This window comes from Heterocephalus glaber, unplaced genomic scaffold (genome assembly GCF_053883595.1).
Source record: "Heterocephalus glaber isolate CG9 unplaced genomic scaffold, H.glaber_assembly_v1.0 deba00001461, whole genome shotgun sequence".
NCBI lineage: Eukaryota > Metazoa > Chordata > Mammalia > Rodentia > Bathyergidae > Heterocephalus > Heterocephalus glaber.
In genome coordinates, this window is record NW_028258308.1 from 15,558,717 (window position 1) to 15,582,409 (window position 23,693).

General features: G+C 36.5%; 1 protein-coding gene across 17 annotated transcripts in view; it reads left to right on the forward strand.

Annotated features, from left to right (window-relative positions):
- Tenm3 (teneurin transmembrane protein 3) overlaps positions 1-23,693 on the forward strand; it is a 2,554,979-nt gene that overhangs the window by 1,816,317 nt on the left and 714,969 nt on the right. For all 17 annotated transcript variants that reach the window (XM_087217023.1, XM_087217025.1, XM_087217024.1 and 14 more), the window contains one exon: positions 753-831. The gene's annotated coding sequence lies outside the window, so the exon portion shown is untranslated. The remainder of the gene's footprint in view (positions 1-752; positions 832-23,693) is intronic.

Below are 23,693 nucleotides of genomic sequence, written 5' to 3' on the forward strand. Positions count from 1 at the left end.
TCAAGGTTCAAACATAAAAATAATTGACTTCTTGTCTTTAAATCTTCTGAATCATCATGGGTTATTTTTTCTACTTGAATTCATATTTTGTTTCTTAAGTAAGGCAAGAAAGAGGAAAAGAATAGGAAAAAAGTGAGAACTGGCTTCACTGTTTGACATGTGGAAACCATGCCAGAGGACAGAGATTTCAGGGAGAAAGTCAAGTGATTGGTTTCTTTTAGCTGTGATTGGGGTTTAAAATGACTAAATGGCTGCCAAAATAGGGAGCCTGGATATTTTTTTTCCAACACTACCAGAAACAGATATTTTGTAAGTTTACGCTGCAGTGAATGTATCTTTGGGCTCTAAAACACAAAGTACATAAGGTGTGCCCTACTCCTGATCTGATTCACATTGTGTGTGATTAGGATTAGCTCCAAGGAAAGGGATAAGAAGGCTTTAAATGAGATGGAAAGGTGGCAGGTCTAAGAAAAACACTTCACTTTTTGTAAAGATAGATAAACCATATAAGTTTCATTCTCCTAAATTAATTGGAAAAAGATTACAAGGACATATGAACTAAACTTTCACTTAATACACTGCTCAGGTAGCTACACTCTGTAATTATTAATATTTTTTTTCAGTTAGGTTGTTTCACATTAGCAGTAAAACCTTGTCATAATGACGTTTTGGAATTTCAGAATCAAAGTCATTCATATAAAACATCTGACAAAATATTCTTCCAGTTATATATTTTGTTTATTTTATTCTAGGCCTCCTGTTCCTTTAAGACAAAGTGATTTAGAATTTCTGTGCAAGAAGGAAACTGAATACCTCTGTAAAGAAGAAAAGGTAAGTACTGGGGACATAAAAGTCTCCAGGCATGAAGGCTTCTTAAAATACATAACTTTCTTGTGTTGACAAAATAAGTCACTTTGGCTAAGCTGCAGTTAACTTCACAGACCATTATTTGGATATTAACCACCATTAATTGGCTATAGGTAAAAGAAATCCAAAACAGTATACTTGGTCTGATTTTTATACTCTTTGATCATATGAAAGCAATATAATTTTATAAGTTTTTATTTTTCTGGAAAAGTGGAGAGATGAAGGATTCTAAAATACAGAGTCTCTGCTCTTTAAACGGGGAGAATTTGCTACCAGGATAAAGCAGGTGTGTGTGTGTTTCTCTGTCTTTGGAAGTGATTGGTTTGGGAGCTCTCTTGTTCTCAGAAGTCTTAATCCTCTGTGAGCAGCACTTACATGGCAACCCTAGAGAATTAAACTTGTACCTGGGTATTTTTTCCTAGCCTTGATATAGCTCAGTGAGTTTTCTCAATGGTAACCATGGTCTAGTAATTTAAAGCTTTTGAACCTTGTGCACAGATTTCATTTAAAACCGTATTCTGAAGGGTTTCCACAAAACAGAAAGTGTCTTCTACCAGAAAGCTACAAAAAAACTTACAACAGGAAATCTGATAAGTGTCGTGCTCAGGATGGGTGTACAGTAGTTTTTCTAGATGATTCAGTTTCCTAGAGCAAATCACTGGGCTATAATGAGTTGAGATCTGAGTCTCTTGTCTTCTTCTGACAGGTAGTTTGTTTCTTCTTTTAATACAAACTTTGGTTTTAGTTAAACTTTATATTTAGTTTCCATCAAGTAAAGGGGTATCTAAATTTTGAAAACATCATAAAATGCCAATATGTAGATGTTTTTACATCAATTTTTACATCAGAAAATTGTGTTACTTGAGTAGATTTCTTTTTGATGCCATCCATTTAGAAACAACATATTGTTTGGCACAAGAAATCATAGCAGAAGTTTAGGGGTCTTGACTACATCTTAGGGGCCTATAGCAATCACTGTGGTTTTGTCTCTGATATAATTTTATATTAAGGATACTAGATTTGAATTTGTCTGGTACTCACAACAAGTAATCATTTTTTTTATATATGTGTTGTAGACATAAATTCAGCACTTGCAGAAAGATTTTATTTTGTTTGTTTAGATTAAAGGGACTGTTTATTTGTTTGTTTGGTTTTTGGTACCGGCAATGGAACTCAGGACCTTGCACTTGCAAGGCAGGCGGTGGCACCACTGAGCTAAATCCCCAGCCTGGGATTGTTTGTTAATTGTGTTTATACAAAGAATTTTTAGAATAAATATGTGATTTTGTTATGTAAAATAGCAGCAACTACCGTTGTTTCATTTTAATATCTCTCTTAGGTACTGATTTTCAGTTTTTCTCTAAGGGCATCTCAGAAAAAAAGTGGAGTCCTTTAATAAGCACTCTTAGTACACACACAGGTTCTCATATGCTCAGTGAGTAATTAATCAAAACTAAAGTAAAGCTCTGTAATGAGTGACCCTGTGAAGTGCTATCTCCTGCATGCAGGGTATCTCTCTTCCCTTGATCTCAATTTAGGTAATAGAGAGATTTTTCCCATTAAGATAAAACAGTTAATAAAAAGTAGATTTTAATAATTTACCATCGTACATTTCCTGAGTAACTGTTCTCTTAAGATCCTAAGAATAGTAGCATTATATTTTATGCACTGTATATGAAATAAAGACCCGAGAAATATATGTATAATATATCCAGTTTTTATACTCTAAGTATGTCATAACTTATCTAGGTTGTTTTGCTGATATTTTCCTTAATTGGCTTTTCTTTTCATTCAAATGTGAATTATGACAAATCACACACTGTGAGAAACCAACTTGTATAGTTTTATAATAGACTTCAAATAAATTAAATTTTTAGGATATATTATCAATGAGGTATTCCAGGAATTAGATGCACAGATCTTTGTATTACTAATGGAAACCAGACACCTCAACTGAAATATGATTACCTGTGTATTTTCTGCCATAAACATATAACTCAATATTCAATGCAAAAGCAATACTTGGTTCTCTGAACCCCATTGTTTTGGTGAAATTCCTTCAGGTCTCTGGCATTTCACTTTAGAAAGAGCACTTTCCATGAATGCCACTGTAATAAAATATGTCAACCTCTCCTCGTCTTTTAAATACCCTCTCTTCAAACCTTTCTCTTGTCAATTCATGAAAACCACTCTTCCCAAACTAGGAGGGTCTCTGGGACAAGCATTTAGTCTTTAATAGCTACCATATAAATTTGAATGTTTTACTGCTCCTCTGAGATATGCATTGAAGGATAACTTTCCATATCCTGCAATGTAGGGTGGCTGCTGCCCATAAAGCATATATAGAAGCATATATACTGATGAGGAAACAAAAGGTATTATCCACACGACTCCAAATTCTGCCTAAATCAGAAAGGACAATGATATACTTTCCAACCCAAGTAAAACACAAATAGAAAAAGAAAAAATCCACAAACAAAAACCAAAAGAAAAAAATGCACTTTAAAAGTCTTGCCAAGCTACATCGTTAAGGAAAATTTCTGAAGTTTCCCTGTTCTGATTTGGACAAGCTACAGTATGTTTTTAGTATTTATGCTTTAGCTAAAACTTTTCAATTTGATGATAAATTCACTTTATATTTCCTAACATTACTCATTTTTTTTTTTGGTTTTTTGTTTGTTTGTTTGTTTTTTTGGTACTGGGGATCGAACTCAGAACCTTGTGCTTGCGAAGCAGGTGCCAGAACCACTGAGCTAAATCCCCAGCCCCATTACTCAGGTATTTTAGATAAACCTATCAAATTCTCAGAAACATTTTCTAAATTTAAAAAAATTGCAAAATGATGTTTTGCAAAAATAGCCTTGAGAACTAAATATCATACACTTTCAATTGCATGGAATTCTGCTATTGTTTAAAAGACTCAATGGAAAGAATAGAAAATTTATAAAATATTATATAATCTCTTTCAGAAGTGGAGAAAAGAAATATCAAAATAATTGAAATTCATAGATAAACATGGCTGTCATTTTTAGTCAGTAAGCTCCACCCACTCACAAACCTTTGTAAAATTGAACACACAATTCCAAAGACTAAGGCTGAACACAATTTTTGTTATTTTTCCTACTGCTGCACTGACCAAAAGGAAAAGGCAATGCAAAGTACCCACACTGTACACAAACTGAATAGTCCCTCCTTCCTTCAACTGAGATTGGCAGCTGACTATATCAATATCTGGTGGATAATCAAAGTGTTTGATAAGATGAAAGAAACAGCAAAAATTAACAATGTCAGAAAACATCGTGAGCCACTTTGATGATTGTAAGTAGCTCTGTTTTTTGTCTTGGAGAACAAAAATCAGAATGGCTGACTACAGATTTTACTTTTCATCTGGATGCCTTGGTATTTTGCAGATACAGCACTTGGCACAAAAGTTTTAAATTTCTGAGATGCCATGGTGATTTTTCACTGTGTTTATTAGTTCATTCCTCCTGAATGGGCAGAGTTATGCCTGAGCCCAGGCATGAGCAGTATGGCCCAGTGCCATTTTGTTGGGCCTGAGACAAGAGGAGAAAGACTATAGCTTTCAGAAACTTCCAGTTCAATGTCAGAGAGTCTTGAGGAGTCTGTACCCAAGGTCTTACTGATTGGCTGCTATTATTGGTACTATTTACCTCTGACTTTGTGGAAATATTTCTCGGTATGATGACCATGTCTGTCTTCTGTCTATTCAAGGTGGCACTTGGCCTCAATTAAAAAAGAAAAAAATTCAAGGGTCCGAATACATATTCTTGCTGAAATATTAGACCTATAAGAGAATGGGAACAAAGAACAGAAATTAAAAGAAAAAATTCTCCTTTTTTAGGTCGCTGGAGTTTTTTTTTTTCATGGTGAATTAAAGTGAAATAGCAATTTACTCTATAGAATGAGCAAAACAGATTTATCTGGGCTGTCCGCAAAATAGTTAAGAATAGCTATTTAATGCAGAAGAGTCATGGGCAAACTCACTTTGAAAAATATTATAAAGTACTGTTCTGAAGTTCATTATTTTGGCTTAGTCTTCAATCAGATATAAAGCATTGCTCTCACAGTCTGTAGATATTTCAAGTCCCTTGAAAATCACAGTGTAATTATTCCTGGACCTAGTTAGCAACCATACTGTAAAATGATATGACAGCTTTTTACACAAGTTTATACATGGCTCAGCCCTTGGTCATGAGTCCCCACAGAGGAAAAGTTGCACAGATGGGGAAGAAGATCCTTGTAGAACACCATGGAGCGGCTGTAACTATGATGAGACATGACCTGCATCCCAAGCCTTATATTCTTGTCCCAATATCCTCTGCCTGCAGAATCTTGGCTCCATGGGCTTCTGAATGTCTGCTGTTCTGGGGCAAGAGCCAAAGACACTGTGGAAATGCACTACCTGGGGTAAAGTGTTGACTATCTCTCCTTTGCACTTGCTGTCTGAGATTGAACCACTCACTACACAGCAAGCAGTCCAACTCACTGATAACTGCCTAAGAAGTCAGCCCTTACAATGCCATCATTAGAGAACAGAACAGGACATTGCTAGAGACTCAAAACGGGAATCAGAGAAAATACTGCTTCAGAAATTAAATGAACAGTTTCTTTTTTAAAAAATATGTTTCTTTTTTTCTTCAGTTTTTCAATCTATAAAAAGTAAGTAAATACACTGCTATATTGTATAAAAATTGAAGTACTGAAGATATCATAGGCTTTGGAACTGACTAGCAGAGGTTCTCCTTCTTAATTCATTACTTTATAATTCAGAAAATTTGGAAATATTAATTAATTTCTCTACATCTCAATTTCTTAATCTGTAAAATGGAACAATATAATCCCTAGAATGATTTTATCGATATAAAATTTAACTAATATGCTAATGTGAGTTGTGAATTTTAAAGGTACCTGAATATATACTGCAAAGTAAACTGTATGTACTATTTTATTTGGGATTATTTCAAAGAGTATCATGTCCTCTACACGTAACTATTTTAAATTTCCATCCCTAAGACTATTTGATAGGATGCATATATTGTGAGTATTCTTATATCCTATCATATTTTGTTGACTGAGAAAGGATGAAATTCTAACTTGGTGAATGAAAGAAAGAACAGAAACAGGCAATACAAAGGGGGGAAATGCTTTATATTGAGCAGCCACAATGCAAGCCAGCCCTATTCTACCTCTCTAATCCCACTGCAATGAGAAGATTTAGGGAGGTGCAATAAATGTTGAAAGTTTTACCTTCAGGAAAGGTAGCCAATTGCCAGTTTCCTCTCAAAGTCATCTTTCTTGTTAGCTTCTGAACAGAAAGTTCTGCTTTAGGGAAGATTACCAGAGGTAAATAAGCCTGATAAATAGGCAGGAGAAAATGAATAGCAGAAAAGCTAAGCTTCCATGTCCATGTCTAGTGTCAGAGAACTCCACTACTAAAGACTGTGATAATTCTGTGTGCTGCTTCCTCCCTGGCACTGACAGGATGCTACGTGTCACGTACATAGCAAGAGCTCCATAAGCATTTGTTGAATGCACAAACAAATACACCATTTTCCTAGGAAATAACATGGTAGATGGTATAGCTCCGAGATGTCTTCCTATAACCAAGACTGATATTCTCAATCTTGTGTGGAGGCAGCAACTCACAATTTTTTGACCTTGACTATTTTAGATTTCAACATAGTATTAGTGTAACCCCCTTCAATTCATCTGCTGTGTGTATCTCTAGACTAATTAGAAAAAAAAGTGCTTTGAGTTTTATGATTGAATCCTCTGCAACTATGAAGTTAGCCATAAAATACAGTTTTCCATACATGATTTATTTCTTGCTTTGTGAACCTGATCTTATAAGAAATGCCATACAAACAAGCTTAGAGATCCATGCAGCACAAGCTGTTCCCAGCAGTGACCCCCCCCCTTCAACTTTTTGGCAAAGTTCTTTATTGTATAAATTTAGATATTCCAGAGTCCAAAAAATGATGAACACTAAAATCTAATGAAATTTGGTTAGCCAGAAAGGGATTGCTACCTAATAACAAGGTATTTTTAATTACCATTGCAAGTATAGATAAATGTCAAAGTGAAACTTTGATCTCATAGGTTTCTATCTGCTTCCACTTCTTTTTTCCTCTTTTCTCATTCTCCTGAGAATACTATTTCCTGAGTTCTCAGATTTTGTGATGTTTGCTTTATCCAAACACAGAGATATCACCAGAGAATCACCCTCCTTTTTGATTTGTGACATCTAGATGGGGCTAATAATGATAAATTGTTTCGCTGTAGCAAGATTTTAGGAAAGTCAGGTGTCAAAAAAATCCAATTTGTGAACATAACAAAGCTCCGTTGAATTAACAAAGGCGACTTCAATTGAATAGCATGTGCAGTGTAAAAGATATCTTTTGTACCTCTACAAAGGAAACTTTTTTCTTTTTGCACATATATCATTCAAGTGCAAAAAAAAATTTCCTCTCAGACACTGTTTATTGAAAAACTTTATGAGAGCCAATCTCCCTTTTCCAGCAGAGCAGCAACCTACCTTTCTAAAAGGGGAGCAGACGATGCTTTTGAAAACACTATCTGCGTGTTGCAACACATTTATTTAAAAATGCTTTTTCTATTATTCTTGAACACTCAGAGTAAAACCTTGTTGTAAATGGTGTTATCACCAGGAATGGTAAGTTGTTTTCATGCAAGAAGTTCAAAATCTCCTCTGATGTGGTCAATTAGGGAGCTTTATATAACTCCTTAGGACCAACTAAGGGTACATTTTGTTGGGATTTTTTTATAGTTGGGCTCTCATATCCTTCTGACCTACATAGCATGGGGGAGTCAGCCAACAGCTGGCACTTCTCAGAGTTGCTCAAGGAGAGAATGGCAATTCATGTGCTGGCTTCTGTGTGCGTCTATTTATATGTCCAGCTATAGATCTACCTACTATCTTTCTTTCTGTTCAATTACTTATCATTGACACACTTCAGGAGCAAAAGTTCTTTGGTGTGAGAATGATCTTAGAGTAGATTTATACAAAGTGAAATAGGCCTTTATCTGAAGAATGAGGTGTGCAAAGAAAACCCTGTATCAGTACTCCCTCCTCTGTGTCAGACTTTGACCTCAAGACCTATCTTAGTGTAGTTGGTAGCCAGTTTGAAGAGTTCCTTTCCTCTATCCTGGAAAGGGACAGTGGGAGGTGGGTGGAGAAAGCACTTGGGCTATTCTTCTCTTTAGAGTGGCCAGCAACATAGTGTCACCTCCTGGGCCCTCTGCTCCCATTCAAACACCACCCATTAGATTCAGCTGGGAAGTTCAGCATGCCAAGCACTAACATATAATGTCTGACACATGCACTGTCACTCATTATAGATTTTTAAGACCATAATCGTATTAAATGCTAAACTTGAAAATCAAGGTAAAGTGGCACTCAAAGGGAGATCTGATTACTGTTTAAAAGGAAAAGGAAAAATCTAAGAAGGATGTGAGTGCCGGTAATAGATCATTGCATTGCAGAGAGATAAAATGATGTTTATTTATCTTTAGTATCATGAGATCTGTGGTTATACAATAACATATATTGGAGAGCATCATGTACTGACCAGGGAACAATGAAGAACTTGATGTTGGCCCTTTAAGACTGAAAATATTCAAACTCAGAAAGTGAGGGCTTTGTATGGCTAGTATTTTAGGGGAAAAAAAATTTTAGAGGAGGAATTGAGTCCTTAAAGGCAAGGTCACTTCCTTAACTGTATATGTATTTAATTTGTGTAGCACTGTGGTAGGCCATTAGAGGAGTCAAACATGTATTTGACTCAAGAAAAGAGTTCTTACTTTGCTAGGAGAAAAAAGTCATAAACAAAACATACCATATAAGGTGATTCATGATACCTCAGAAGTCCACATAAATTAAGAAGAAGAAGGAGGGTAGTAGAGAATTTCAGAAAGAAAGCTCTGTTGTTTAAGTCATTGTCAAGGAACATTCAAATGTTTTCCAGAGATGCCCTTCACCCACTGGAGACTACAGTAGTTGACAGAGGCTTGTAAAATCCCCACATTCTATTGAGTCCTCAAAGTGTTCATGTCTACTCTTGGTATGGTAATTAATGTAGTACAGAGAGGTATTAATAGTGTTGAGAAAAAGGGCTCACTGGCCCAGAGTCAAAAACAAATAAAATATTCTCCCCTTTTTGGAAAGAGGGAAGGAATGCTAGGCACTGAACCCCAGCCCTTCACAATGAGCTACATCCCCAATCCCTTTATATTTTTTGAGATAGAGTCTCACTAACTTTCCCAGGCTGGGGTTGAACTTGCCTCAGGCTCCCAATGTGCTGGAATTACAGGCACAATCAGGATCTTATTTTGCTTGTCATAACTTAGGGAGAGGTGATATTGGCACCCAGGGAGTGGAGGCCAAGGGTGCTCCCAAACATATTACAATGCACAGGACAACCCAGTATAACAAAGACTTAGCCACTAAAAATACCCCTAATGCTAAGGTTGAGAGTTTGAGAGATTGAGAGATGCTAAGGTTGACTTAGATTTATATTCTTCCTTAAGTCACTAATAGCAAGCCCTAGAAATAATGAAGATTCTGCATAGAGGGCTGATATTCATACACTCTATGTGAAAGAACAGAAATCTCAGCTATAAAATCAAAGATCTCAGCTAGTTTGGGGTTATATCATCAGAGGCAAGTGCGTAGGATTAAGTTGATGGGAGAAATAAGGAGGAAATAAGGAGGAAACAAGGAGGAATGCAGACTCTGCTGGGCTACAGAGGCGAGCTAGCAGAGAAACCAGTCAACAGGTTGAAAATGGGGTTCCAGACAACAGAGGCCAGCAAGAAAGCCACATTCAGAGGCATCAGCTCTGAGGGGCCACCTGTGCTATTGACACTGGCCACCAATTGTCACCTGCTTATTGGCAGCAAGGTATCAGCTGTTGCTCCTCATTTCCATAGTCACCAACTTTGCTTCCTCAGCCTCTGTGCTTTTATTCAGATGTCACCTCAGGAATCTCATTCACCTGGACTCCAGGCTCCATGGTATTGTCCTTCCCGAGCCTTCCACCAGCTGGGTGCTCTTCTGGCCCATTGAGTCACCACATAGATGTAGCAAGAAGAGCAAGCAGCAAAGGGAGACTGAAGCATGCCTCTTACAGCCAAGTGGGATTGGGAACGATGTTTTTCTATAAACTGAGGATGGGAACTCACTTCCTCAAGTAAATATTTTGATATACAGTGATTATTAAACTTGGATTTTCCAGTTTTATAAAGCATCCGAAAACTCTGTTGAACTTTCATGTTTATATATTTCCTTCCATTTTACATTGCAAAACCTTCCATTTTACATTGCAAAAACCAGATTTTAAAATGGTGTTTCAGCAGGAGTTTTGTGACTAAATAATATGGAACACTTCCCAGCTATGTGAGGCAGCATTAGGGTTTTTAGGTTCTTCTACAAACCTAAAATAATCTATACTGAGCAGGAGTTTGCAGTTGGGAAGCATATTTCCCATCCATTATGTCATTTGTTTCTCACATAAACCCAGAAAGTGTGGAGCTTTTCTAACACAGTGCTTACCATTTAGTGGATGCACAGAATAAATAGTTGATAAATTAACAAAGGCACCCTTTCAAAATGATAAACCACATCCTGATTGTTACAATGGCTTGCCCAATAAAACATGGCTTCTTAGTGACAGATCTAGAGCCCTGGGCAGCTGATTGCTCATTCAGGCTCTTTCATAACACCTTTCTGGGTTTCCTGGACCACCATAGACCACAGGGATCTATGGTGGCACTAAACTGTTCCCTGGATCCCAGAGTGACAGCTCAGTTCATAGAGTGAGCTCTTTAGGAGCTGAGCGTTGCTTGGTTCCCTTGTACACCTTCAAGTAAGGAGGTCACTTGGAGCAATTCCATCAGAGAGAGCTCTCTCCTGCTCTTTAAGGCAAGGGAACCCTGCTTTTGATTTATTTTGTGTTTCACCACAGGGCTGAGCACACCCAAGAGGCATTTAATCTGTTGACTTGAATTGATCTCCGATGCTGGGCTTCGCCTGATGTGAACCTTCACACTGGAGGACTCAGCAGGTCACTGGAACTGATTTCACTTTAAATCCAAGGCCCATGACATTTCCAACCAACTCTCTCTGAGGTTCATGGACCTGGTCAAAAGAGCATGTCTTTGACACTAGTTGCAGTTAAAGCAAAGACATGTTCTTCCTTCTAAGTCTATAGGTTGAAGATAATGTATAAAATGATGTATGGCCAGGAATATCAGTCTCTTGCTCAAAACACTGTAAAGTCCTAGCATTCTGGTCCTAATTTGCCTTTTCAACTTATTCCTCATTATTTAGTCTTCTATGTGCTCCAGCCAAGCTGAACCATGTTGGTGTCTCCACACAGGAGATTCAATCCATTTATTTCTTCTATCAAGAATAGCTTCTCCCTTCTTTCCTCCTGCTCCCTGCCCATCTCTGTACAACTCAAGCCATCTGATTCTTTCACTTTCTTGTTCGATAAATATTTATCATTTCTACTAAGCACCAGGCAGTGTACTCACTACTTGGAATACAGAGGTGAAACAGTCTCAAGGTCATCTGTGCAACAGTTACTTGCAAAATAACTTGATTAAATAGTTACAAAATGTGATGTACTGTTAATAGAGAAAATAATAGGATCTTATGACTCAGAGTAACAGGGGAATCTTGCTTAAGGAAGGGTCATGGGAGACTCCTTGGACAGATGCCACCCACACTGAGAATGAAAGTCATGTGATGGTTGGAGAAAGAACATTCCAGGACAAGGAGCAGCCAACACTGAGGCAGGAAACCCCACCTGCAAGCCTGTTTCCAAGAGGCTTTTTCTCATCACTCATCTACCCATGCTGATCCCAGTCAGAAATAATCTTTTCTTCCTTCCACTCCCACGTGCCGTATCTATCCCTCTTTTTTGATGTATCTCACTCTCTGCCTCACAATAAGACCATTTATCTCTTTTATGTGAGGGTAGTGTGCATGGGGAAGTCACACTTGAAGTCGTCCAGTGTGAGGTAGTAATGAACCTTCCCTCTTTCTCTTGACATTTTCAAACCATCAACATGTGAAAGGTGGATCAGTAGGATGGACCCTCTCCACTCAAGAGAGATAGGGCATTTTTCCTTATGGGGATAGCAAGAGCTCCTTCCTCCACTCCTTCCACCAGCAGTGGCATGAACTTTGCTAATTGTCTAATCGTTTTTTCAGATGTCTTTGCTGATTGGAAAAATGGCACAAAACTAGGACATTTGGTTGGATTAAAAAATAACACGTGCTTGTCAATATGTTGATCATACGGACATAGTTCTAGGAGTGGACAGGCAGGAGCTATAAAATCCTGACGAGCTGGAATGCTGAATTGGGGCAAGTGTTCGTCTTAAAATTAAATGTGTATGTATATATAATCTATATGATTACTGATAGCAGAAGGGAAATAGAATAATTGTATAAGACAATTCATGCAGGATAAGAATACAGGCTTTGGGAAGCAATTTAAAGTCATTGGTGAACAAAAGAGTTAAAATCATAGCACAAAATTGGTTTTGTAAAAGAACAGTGTTCAGCAATTGCCTTGTTATGATATTGAATTCTGCTTGAGTAAATTAGGAGTGGTGTTCTGTTGTTTAGCTGTCATTAAAGAACTCAGTGGAAATGTCAGTATTCCCACTAAGACCCCACTGAGTTTTGTGAAATTCTCCAAAAACCTCTCCAACAGGAGAGTTTATAAGCTCTGCATGTTCTACCGTCTTAATGTGTGAAACTGACTGAGAGATCTAAGACTAACTGTATGCAGCTCAATTCCAATTTGTTTGTTTTTTAACAATGTCGTTGACACATTATACATTATGTCATGTTGCAATTTAATGGGAAATAACTTCCTGTGTCCAACAAGAAATACATTCTAAGAAGCATGCCAACTACACTGTTATTTTCCTTGCTGTTTTCAATGGCAGGCATTTTGCCACATCTTCTTTCTTCAGAATTTCATTTATCAGCAGCAGAACTCCCCCCTGCTAAAAGCAGTCTAACTTAGACTTGTGCCCTTCTTATCTGTCCACCTCCACAAGCAAACTGAGATGTTTTGCATTTTACATTGGATAAGTCACCTTGAAAAGACTCCAGCAACATGAGTTCCGTGAATGACATTGGAAAATGTGTGAGCATTTTTTTAAGAAGAAATTATCCTGTTTAGAGGTAAACACAGCTACATGCTTCATTCTCTAAAACAGCAAATGTACCTTAGTTCAGTTATCTGTGATCAGCCATGGTGTTATTCACAGTTGATGCTTACTAGCACAAAACAATTGTTAGAGGAGCAAAGAAGCATTTATTCAACAGTGAACTGGGAGTATAGGGAGGGGGCAGTGTGAAGGGGGTAAAGGAACTAGGGAGGAAGAATCAGAATTCTTACAAAAATTTGGTAATATCTAAAACAGGAGTTAGGGGTCCTACTGGGATTCCTCTCCCTTTTAACAACAAAGTGCAGAGTAAAAAAATATGTATGCCCAGCTTACTTTGTCTTCCTACTTCATTGGATCTGAAAGAACTATCAGATAGAGCTAATTTCTGAAGACTTCAGAATAGAGAGCTCTTTCGGATGCCCCCAGTGGTGGCCATCACCATCAACAGGAGGCGTCCCAGGTACTGACACCAGCACCTGAAAACGCTCAGACGCTCAACACTTTATTTTTCATTTCAAAATCTACTGCTGGGAATTCCCTTTATAAAATACACTGGATGATAAGTGTTTAGAAAAAGAATGGGCACTGAAAGGAGAAAAAAGCACGGTTCTCAGTTGCTGAGAATGAACATTAGAAGACTCAGATATTTTAAGGTTAAAGGGGAAAACCTGATGAGAGAGACAGAGAGACACAGACAAAGATGAACAGAGACAGAAACACAGAGATAAATTGAGATTGAGAGGAGATGAAGAAAGAAAGGAAATAAGAGAAGTTATGCTTACTTAGACCCAAACTTCTCATTTGACCTCTGGTGATCATTTGGTTCTCTCCCTAGGTGCACACTGACTAGCCTCATTAAGTAATCAGACAGTTTGGCATAAAGTTCAACGTAATGAGAACTCTTTGCCGCAAAGGAGTCTAAGACAAGCTGGAAATCCCTTTGGAGGATTTCTGCCAAGAAATTTAGCACCTTTATATCCTAGATAAAGCCTTCAAGTTTTAAGGGATAGAGCAAGTTAATCGGTTTTTTTTATATCAGTTTTTAAAGATATGAATATTACTGACTACATTAAATATCTAAAAGAGCCATCTTACTTGAAGTGCAGGATTGGACTGCAGGCATACCAAAGTTAGAGAATCATGTGAGGACTTCAGGTTTTACTAATCCTTAAAGTCTCAAAATTATTTCTATATGATTTTCTTTTGGTACCAGGGATCGAACTCAGGACCTTGCGCTTGTGAGGCAGGTGGCAGAACCACTTAATCCCCAGCACTCTATATGATTTTTTAAGCATACAGAAGGGTAGATATTTCAGGGTGTTTAAAGCAAAAACATAATTTGACCGGAATATGTTTGATTTTATCTCCACTGGAATGAGTTCTAGGGTTATAGATAGTTGTAAGGCTACCATTTATTGGCACATGAAAATCAAGAAATGGTTGATTTATACTCTTAAGCTATCCACTGTCTTTGGTGGCATGCTAATTATATTTTTTGAAAGGTAAAAATTAGAAAAGGGTGAGAAAACTAGTAAATGTTGGGGAACACTATACTTATCCTACTTTATTTTACCCAGTTTAGCAACTTGTTAAATATAATTAAATTCAAGTTTAATTTTTAGATTTTAGATTTAGTTTTTAGTGTCATACCAGCAATACAGTAAAACTGGTCCCAGAGATAGAAAGAAATTCTTTTACTTCTAATATCAAGTTCACTAGTAAAGATATTTTTGTAACTTTTTATTTAAAAAAAGAAAACATAATAAAAATGATAACTATATCCTACTTCTAATACCTTTACACATCTATGACTGAACACTTTAATTCTATATCAACCTCTAAGAAATAAGTCAATCTTTATATCAAACTGATTTTTAGTGTTATCATTCTCTAAGAAATTATTTAAAGTTACTAATTGGATTACTAAATTTTTCCCTTCTACTTACAAAGGAAAGCATTTTAATCTTTAAAGAAGTAAAATAACTGTAAGGTGCTCTTGAGTATAATAAAAGCAAATGAAAGAAATTTTAAATAGGATTTGCTATTTTTTAAAAAGATAAAAATTTTAAGGAACAAATCATAGCTCTTCCATCCTTTTTCCTGGGTGTCTAAAGGTGGCTGAGTGGAATAAGATCAGAAATAGCACTCAGGGGCAGCCCTAGGTATCTGGGGCAGAAGTAAGAAGAGGACATAATGACCTGTGCATGTTGGGATATGTACGAGGTGTGGTCAAAACTGATAGTGAATGCTAATTTTTTAAAAATTCATTATGGTAGAAGTCACATTGTCATTAATCCCCCTCAAAATCCTTTCCTTCGTGTGGAACACATTTATCTCACAGTTCTTGCCACTTTCTGAAGCAGTTCTACTTCTGGAAGTTCTCTTTTGTTAGTTTCTTTATTTGTGCTATCATATTTGCCTCAGTGTCCTGATTTGATTCAAAATGTTTACATTCCATTGTCATTTTTACTTTGAGGAAGAGCCCAAAGTTTCATGATGCCAACTCCAGTAAATAAGGTGGGTCAGGACACATCATAATGTTTTTAACCATCCTGCCTTTCCATTGGATGGCACTTGGCAGCAGCCTTCACTGTATTTTTTGATCAGAGCTCATAAAGACATCCATGAGAAGGGGACTTGCAGAACTGCCTCAGAAAGTGGCAGGAATTAAAGGATAAGGGTATTCAAAACAAGGAGGAAGTATTTTGAGGGGAATTAATGGTAATATGTCTTTTATTGCAAAAAATTTAAACACTTACCATATAATTTGATCAAACTTTGTAGGTACCATCAGCAAAAGAGGCAAAAATGAAAACTGAAACTCTTGTTTTTTATAAGCAATAAAAAGCAACCTTAATGCAATAGATATAGTTTTGTAACCTGTATGCCTCTAATTTATGGTCCTTTTGATTTTTATGAATGATAAACATTAGTATACTTATTACTATATTCATTTCTTTAAACTTTGTCTTGTCTTTATAAAAATATTTGAACTGTTACAAGATTTAAAAGGGACACTATTACCTAAAGAAAATCAGTATTAAAATTTCTAAACAGGGGCCGGGCATAAAAATTTCTAAGCAATTTTATCAAAATACACATTCAAAATGGCTCATAAATTCTTTTTTGCTGATGAGACTTTCAGATTTCAGTAACATTTCTAAAATAAATCTTAAGGCAATTTTACACAAAATACAGACAAATATTTTAGTGGCCTGTAGGGAGCAGGGAAAGGGGACATTACTAGAACCTCTACAGTAAATCCTAGTCTCCTGTGAGTGACAACAGAACAAGGCGAATTAACTTATTATACAGGAAAGGTAGAAAAAAATGAGACTTTGAGAAGAAGCTGAGCTCTGGGCCTGATCAGTGCTGCTCTGGGCAGCAAAAACAAAAGCCGTGGAGCTTGTCGCACCTTTATTCAGTACACCAGGAGAAACAAATGTAACAGATGACTGGGGACAGAGAGTTCAGTACATCAGGAGAAATAAATGTAACAGTTGGGGCGTGGGGGATCCTAGAACAATAAGGAACTATGCAGATGAAGATTTTGTTCCTTCCAGGATGTCTTCAGCTGGTGTAATATTGTCCTGGAGCATCACAGCATCACCGTCTCAGGTCTCAGTTGTGACCGGAGGCCAAATGGAGTTATGTCTCAAAATGACATAGCTGGCCTGCAGGCGAGAGACTAGGCCTAATCAAATGACTTTTCCCCAAAAGTATGTAGAATTGCTCCTGACAGTGGCCTATTAGAAGAGAAGCTCCATTAAAATTATAAGACACTGTGTACAAATATATATATATATTTTTTACTAATGTAAATATACTTATTCTTTTTGAGGAAAATATCCCCAATGCAATACTGTGGTATTTTCTTAAGAATAGTCTGTGGAGGGCTGGGGATTTAGCTTAGTAGCACCGCACCTGTCTTGTAAGCGCAAGGTCCTGAGTTTGATCCCCAGTACTACAACAAAAAGAATAGTCTGTGGATCTGAGCATGGTGGATCATACATTCCCAGCCCACTGGAAGGCTGAAGCAGGAGGGATCACAAGTTGAAGTCAAGCTTGGACAACTTCGCAAGACTTTGTCTCACAATAAAAATAAAAAAGGGCTGGGTATGTATCCCAGTGTGATGACCCTGGATTGAACCACCAGTGCCATTGAAAAAAAAAAAGAATAATCTGTGGGTTATCTAGAAGCATCACCTAAACACATTCTATTTTAAATACCAAATTTTAAAAGTTCAACTTGCGATATACAAACAGATACACACAGATAGATATATACATTGCCTGATGATATATTTTAAAGCATCATAAAGTGGTAAGAATAGAGTTGCTGATGTAAACCAAATGAATATTTCTGATGCTCACTTGCTACAGAATTAATATCTCCAATGACCTGAAATGTTACAGGCCGAATATAATAAATTAGGAATCCTTCACTGCCTAGACAGTCATACGCATTTCTTAAGATGTGTGGTTCCTGCAATCATATATGATATTATATTGGAATTCATCCATGTTAGCTCTCTGTTTGGGGATCAAGTAAATTTCCTACATATTCTAATATGTCACCTGTCTGAAATTTCAGGGTTTACTTCAAATATGGTCTATAAGGTGAAACTCATCAGATGAAGTTGCACAGGTAGTTTCGTTACAATTGTCATTTTCTATGAAATGCCTACATTTAGGTGATTCTGAGTTGTGTCCAGGATCCTTTCAAGGAAGGAGGAAGGGGGTCTGAGATGGTGTTGGAGCTCATTTTTAGCCTTTGACTTACTTCAGCCACCTTTAGTTCCTTATACAGATTTTGATCTGCATCTAGTGGGGAAGTTGGTTTCCAGTGAAAAATAATCATCTATCAGTGAAGAGTCATTTCAGTGGCAAATACAAAACTAGTGGGTCTGCACATATGCTGTACCAGGTCAGGTGGTATCCACACTATCTAGCTGCTCATTTTTCTATCTTGTTGTGCTTCAACCTATAATCATGAGAAAAAGAAAGCAAAAAAACCCTGACAGTTATTTTAAAAGACTCCTAAGTTGTATAGGTGTGTTTTCTGGCGTATACCTTCTTTCAAACACTTTATAAAATGCTCCACAAAGTATCTACTTTTGTATTTACTTAATTATCCACATTGGCAAAAGTCAGTGGCAAGTGTCTTACCTCTTACCAAAATCCCTGTGTGATGTTTAAAGTAAAAATCTAAAATTAAATATTTTCATTGTTGGGACTTCTACTTTTTGAAAATTTCAAATCTATACATATTGCTCCATAAACATTTCATGATTATCTTGTCAATCCACTTTGATATTATTAGCATTTGTTTGATTGCATCTCTTAATGTAGGCCAGACTTTCAGGCTAACTTGTCTATATGTAGTTTGTATTTTGTGAAACACATATAATGTAATCAGACACCTAAACTCAATCTGATATAAGGATATTTCAGCATCTACAAGGAGAACAAGCCCCACATTTGTAAATGAGACTCCTTTACAATTTGGTATTTATTTAAACAGAGTAAAGATATAGCTAATAGCATCCTTGTCAAAATAGAATAAATGTATATATATTGTCTACTTGAGCTATAAAAATCAGTCAAAACATCTGTATGCTGATTCTTTGGAAATTATATTGATTTAAAGTCTATCTTGTTCATTTTTAATATGATGGCCAAAATATCTATGCATAGTATTATTTTTATATGTAAAGTCATACTATGATGACTGATTTTGCAGTCTTTTTTTTGACAAAGAAGTATTTAAAAAAACTCTTTCCACCACTACCAAAGAAAGTATTGAGGTTAAATGACAGAAATTCCCAGCTATTTGTCTGTCACAGAGAACAGTAAATTGCAGCCTGTCTCAAGGTTGGTGTTTAGAAACATTCTGAGATTAATGGTTTTGCATAGACACTTTGGACTCCAAGTGATTTTGAGATGAGCTCCATCGAGAATATCCTCTAATCTAAACTAAGTAGAAGGGCTTTGTGAAGTATAGCTTCATGAACTCTACTTAAATGAATTTTTTTAGTAGACATACTCTACTAATTTTGAAAATTTGATAGCTTTATGTCTTCAAAAATGAAGAAATGACTTTAAATCCAGTGACTGGATGCAGAATTGTCTTGCATTGTAACTGCAGATGAGAGTATTAGTTTGTTTCCAAATGATCTTTTTCAACCAAACTGTGCCGCCTTTGTACTTAAAGATGCAGATGTCCAAAGAAACTTGATATGATAAATGAACAATCACAAAGAAAAAGTTAGTTAAGTAGTATGAGTCACATGAGAAAACAATTCAGCAAGAATGTGCTGATTCATTTATTTTCAATAACATCAGTTTTAGTGCTGCGCTAGAATCTGATAGGTATTCTTACAGCTGGTGAATCTGAAAACTTTAAAGTTGATGAACTGGATATTGAAATATGCAGAAGTCACACAAAGGAAAAAGTGCATAGTAGTTTATGCTTGCATTTTTTAGCAGTTATGCTGACTACTTCTGTAAATTAATTTCTCTATATGGACCTATCATGAAACTCCTGAGAATAAGAGGTTTCAAGTAACAGATTTACATACAGTAATTTCCTTTGCCTTTAGTTTTAATGTTGGTTCAAGTAAGCACTTGGGTAAAAAGAAGTTTTAGCACTTAAGATTTTAAGCACTTTAGTTATATGTTAAATAGGATATTTTCCTAATATTCACCTTATTTAAATATTCCCAAGATGTCAAAAATTACATTTAGTAAAAGATTAAAGCAATAAAATTCATTCTTATAAACAACTTTAACAAACACATCCATATAACAATTTTATTTCCCTGGCAGGTAATCTATAAGAATCATTGAACAGGGCCAGGGATTTAGCTCAGTGGCACTGTGCCTGCCTCGCAAGCGCAAGGTCTGGACTTTGATCCCTGGTACCAAAAAAACCAAAAAAAATCATTGAACAAATAATTATTGAACACCTATAGTGAGCCAGTGCTAGACAAGGTCAGAGATACAACAAGTATTAGATATTGTAGTAGAGATGCTTAGAAAACATCACTAGTACCGTCACTGAATCAGCAGTGTGGTGATTAGAAGTATACAAAGATAAAAGCCACCAATAGGTAAGAAACATTTGTTCTTTTATGTGAATTTGATTGAAGAGAAGAAGACCCTTCCAGCCCAGAGCTCAGGAATAACAGAGAAAAACAGAAGAGAGCAAAAGAAACTATACTTGGAGTTGGCATTAAATATAGCAGGCAGGAGCCAACAACATAAAGGTAAGAAAGTCAAGAGCAAGAGCCAGATCGAGGCAAATACTGATAACATGAGTTTGAACACCACAGAAACCTGAGTTCAAATCCTGCCCCTGATCTTCACAGTTACATATTTTTATTTATCTTCCCTAACCTTAGTCTTATTTCTATAATACTTTCCTTGCTCAACTGTAAAATTTATATAAAATAATACATGTAAAGTAGTTAGAATTACCTTATATTATTTGTTGAAAAAGGGAAAAAAATCCAATTTTCCTTTGCATAGGACAGTCATGGAAAATGAATTTAGAAAGTTGTGGATGACCTTGAAAGCTAGACAGAGACATTTACCTTCATTGACCTCACTGAGTAACCACTGGGAACCCATTCCAAAATTTTGTATATAGAGAAAACTTAGTACTTGTGACTGGAACAGGGAGATTATTGTGGTCATGGACAACTGAATGTGAGGTGAAATGGCTCTGACATAGGGCATAGAAGTGGGGAGAGAACAGAAGTGTTTGGAAAAGAAAATGGTGCTTTGTTGATCTGGTCATATAGCTAACTCGCACAAAAACTCTACTCACTGAGGGCTTTCTCTACATAGTTAACATAGCAGTCACTGCAGAAAGAAACAAAAACAGAACTCTTGATGGTATATTTTTTGAGGTACATAGTTGCAAATCAGGGAAGGCGAAGAAAGCTAAGCTATTGTTCAGCTCCTCACACCTGTTTGTTCAGGAATTTCCCTCCTGTTTCTTTCCCTGGGTTTCTTTACACACGACCCATGTCACACAGAAACAAAACACAACAGGAAGAATCTATGGCTGAGAAGGGGATGAAGCAGGGTGCCTCTTACCTTTTTTCTGACTGTTAGAAAGCCATTTTTCTTCCTGGGTAGTTCAGCACCAACTAAGAGGGAGAGTGGACATCAGCTTTATTAGGCAGACTAGGTTCCAACATGTGGCTTGGGCTACTGTTAATAGTGCTGCTATCAACATTTGCATGCAAGTATTTGTTTGAGTACCTGTTTTCAATTTTGAGATTATATACCTAGAAGCTGAATTGTTGGGTCATATGATAGGCTTATGTTTAACTTTTTGAGGAAGAGCTAAAATTTTCACAACAGCTTGCAGCATTTTACAGTCCCACCAGCAATGCACAAGGTTCCAATTTCTCCATATCTATGCCAACACTTTTCCCCATGTTTTATATTACAACTGTGCTAGTGATTTTTCTCACTGAGATTTTCATTTGCGATTCCCTAACTGATAAGGCTAAACATCTTTTCATGCACTTGTTGACCATTTGTAGATCTTCTTTGGAGAAATGTTTAAGACAACTCTAATGTTTTTATCCACACCGTGTATTTAACATACTGCAAAGAAAACAAAAAGCAAACTATAAGTAGTAACTCATAATAATAATAATAACAATAAAAATCATTTAAAACTTGAGATTCTGGTCTAGGTTCCCCCTCAACCTAGAATTGTGATTTAAATTGAGTCCATTCAGAAATGAATTTAAGAATGGAAATTAAGAATCCTGATTACCTGTCTAGGACTCTTTCAAACTTACTTATTTACTTACTTACTTTTGTGTTTGGTGAAATTAAGATTCTAATAAAAATGTAAATTTGAATATAGGGGATCCATTTATCTTGAGTGACATCTCCTCTCACAGATCAAGGCTCTGCTGGGAACTACAGTGGGTATCTGAGCTCTGCTGCCTTCTTATCTCTACTCAGTCTGAGTATTCTTTCTGTTTGTCTTCCTCTGTGCCTCATCCTCCCTTTAAATGTACAGCTCTTGGGACCTGAAGAGATGAGAGTAAGGCTGCAATCATCAGCACTTGGCAACAATCCTTTCAAGAACTTTTAGAGATATTTCCTTATCTGTTCACCGAGTGATGCTAAAATACAACTGGAGAAGCCAGATATGATATCAGTGGACAGGCGACATCTTAGATGAGTGAAATGTTCATTAAAGAGCTAATAGTGCTGGGTAGCATGAAACAATAGCTTACTCATGCCATAAATTAGTTCTCCAAACCCTGAACTCAGAGTGAAGGCTGCAAGGACATTGTTGCATATGTTTGGTGTGAGTTGGAGCTCAAGTAAAAATCCAGTGGCATTATCAACTCATAATGTGCCCAACCAAGGTCTCAAGAGATACAAACCAAAGCAATAATTAAGAACTAGTCTTCTTGACTACATCAAATCCCACAAGTTGCAAAAGATAAAGGAAACCCCAAATGGGCTTTTAAGAGCTCTAAGTTACCTACAGAAGTCTAGTTCTGCCTCTTGAGATGGAGTTGACTCTGGTTGGAGAAGTGGTGATTTCTCCAAGCCCTGTCAGCTGTGGTAAGACTCCTTGCTCTGCTTAAGAACTAACCATTCCTGGTCTCTGAAGATTTGAATCTACTCACTTTAAAACGTTTTAAAAGTTTAGGTTAACACTTACTGGCAGTCTGAATTCTCTATCTAAGCTTTTTTTATGGTCATTTTTTTTCTAAGCAACCACATTATCATGATTTTAGGGGCCATTATTTACATTGTATTAGTGGTGCTATCTGCCATGAAAGGGAACTGGCAAATTCTGGATTCTTCTAAATCAACCACCATGCTGAGTATAGTATTCCTGAGATAATTCCTTGAGACAATGATGTTATCCCTGACTTACACAGAAGTTGAGGCTCAGAGTATTTCAGTAGTACTGTAATTGATGGTTACCGGAGTGATGTCAAAGTTTGAATATACTTCACTCTAACCCCTAAGCCTAGGTTCATTCCTCCAAACTCTCTGACTGTGGAAAAAAATGATCTTTTTGATGAACTTTGAGCTGAGAGTAAACTGGACAAAGAAATGCATATTTATGCTCACTCATTTGCACAATAGCTATAAAATTACAGAAGTGAGGATGGCAGTGAGGACTTTGTCAGAAGCTTGGTATTGTGACTAATGAGGAGAGAGAGTATTTTTAAAGTTAAAAATATGCTACTCCTATGTGGAATTTCATTATGAATCAAATTTTCTTTTAAAACCTAGATTGCTTCTACTGAGCAATAAATGGCTTTTGGTCCCTAGGATGAGAATTAAGGAAAAGTTTTCATTATAGCAATTAAATTGTCTTAATGAAGCTGAAATATGAAAAAAATCAAGAAACTTAATATTTTCCCTACTTGATGGAAACAGCTTCCAGTGCTATGTTCTCAAAAGAATATTTAATTAACTTTTAAATAAGAATATGAACCTTCCTTTTCCTTTTATTGTACGTTTCCTAAAATATTTTCCTAATAGGCCTTACTCACATATATGCACAAAGATGTTATAAATAAAAACACATTGCTGGT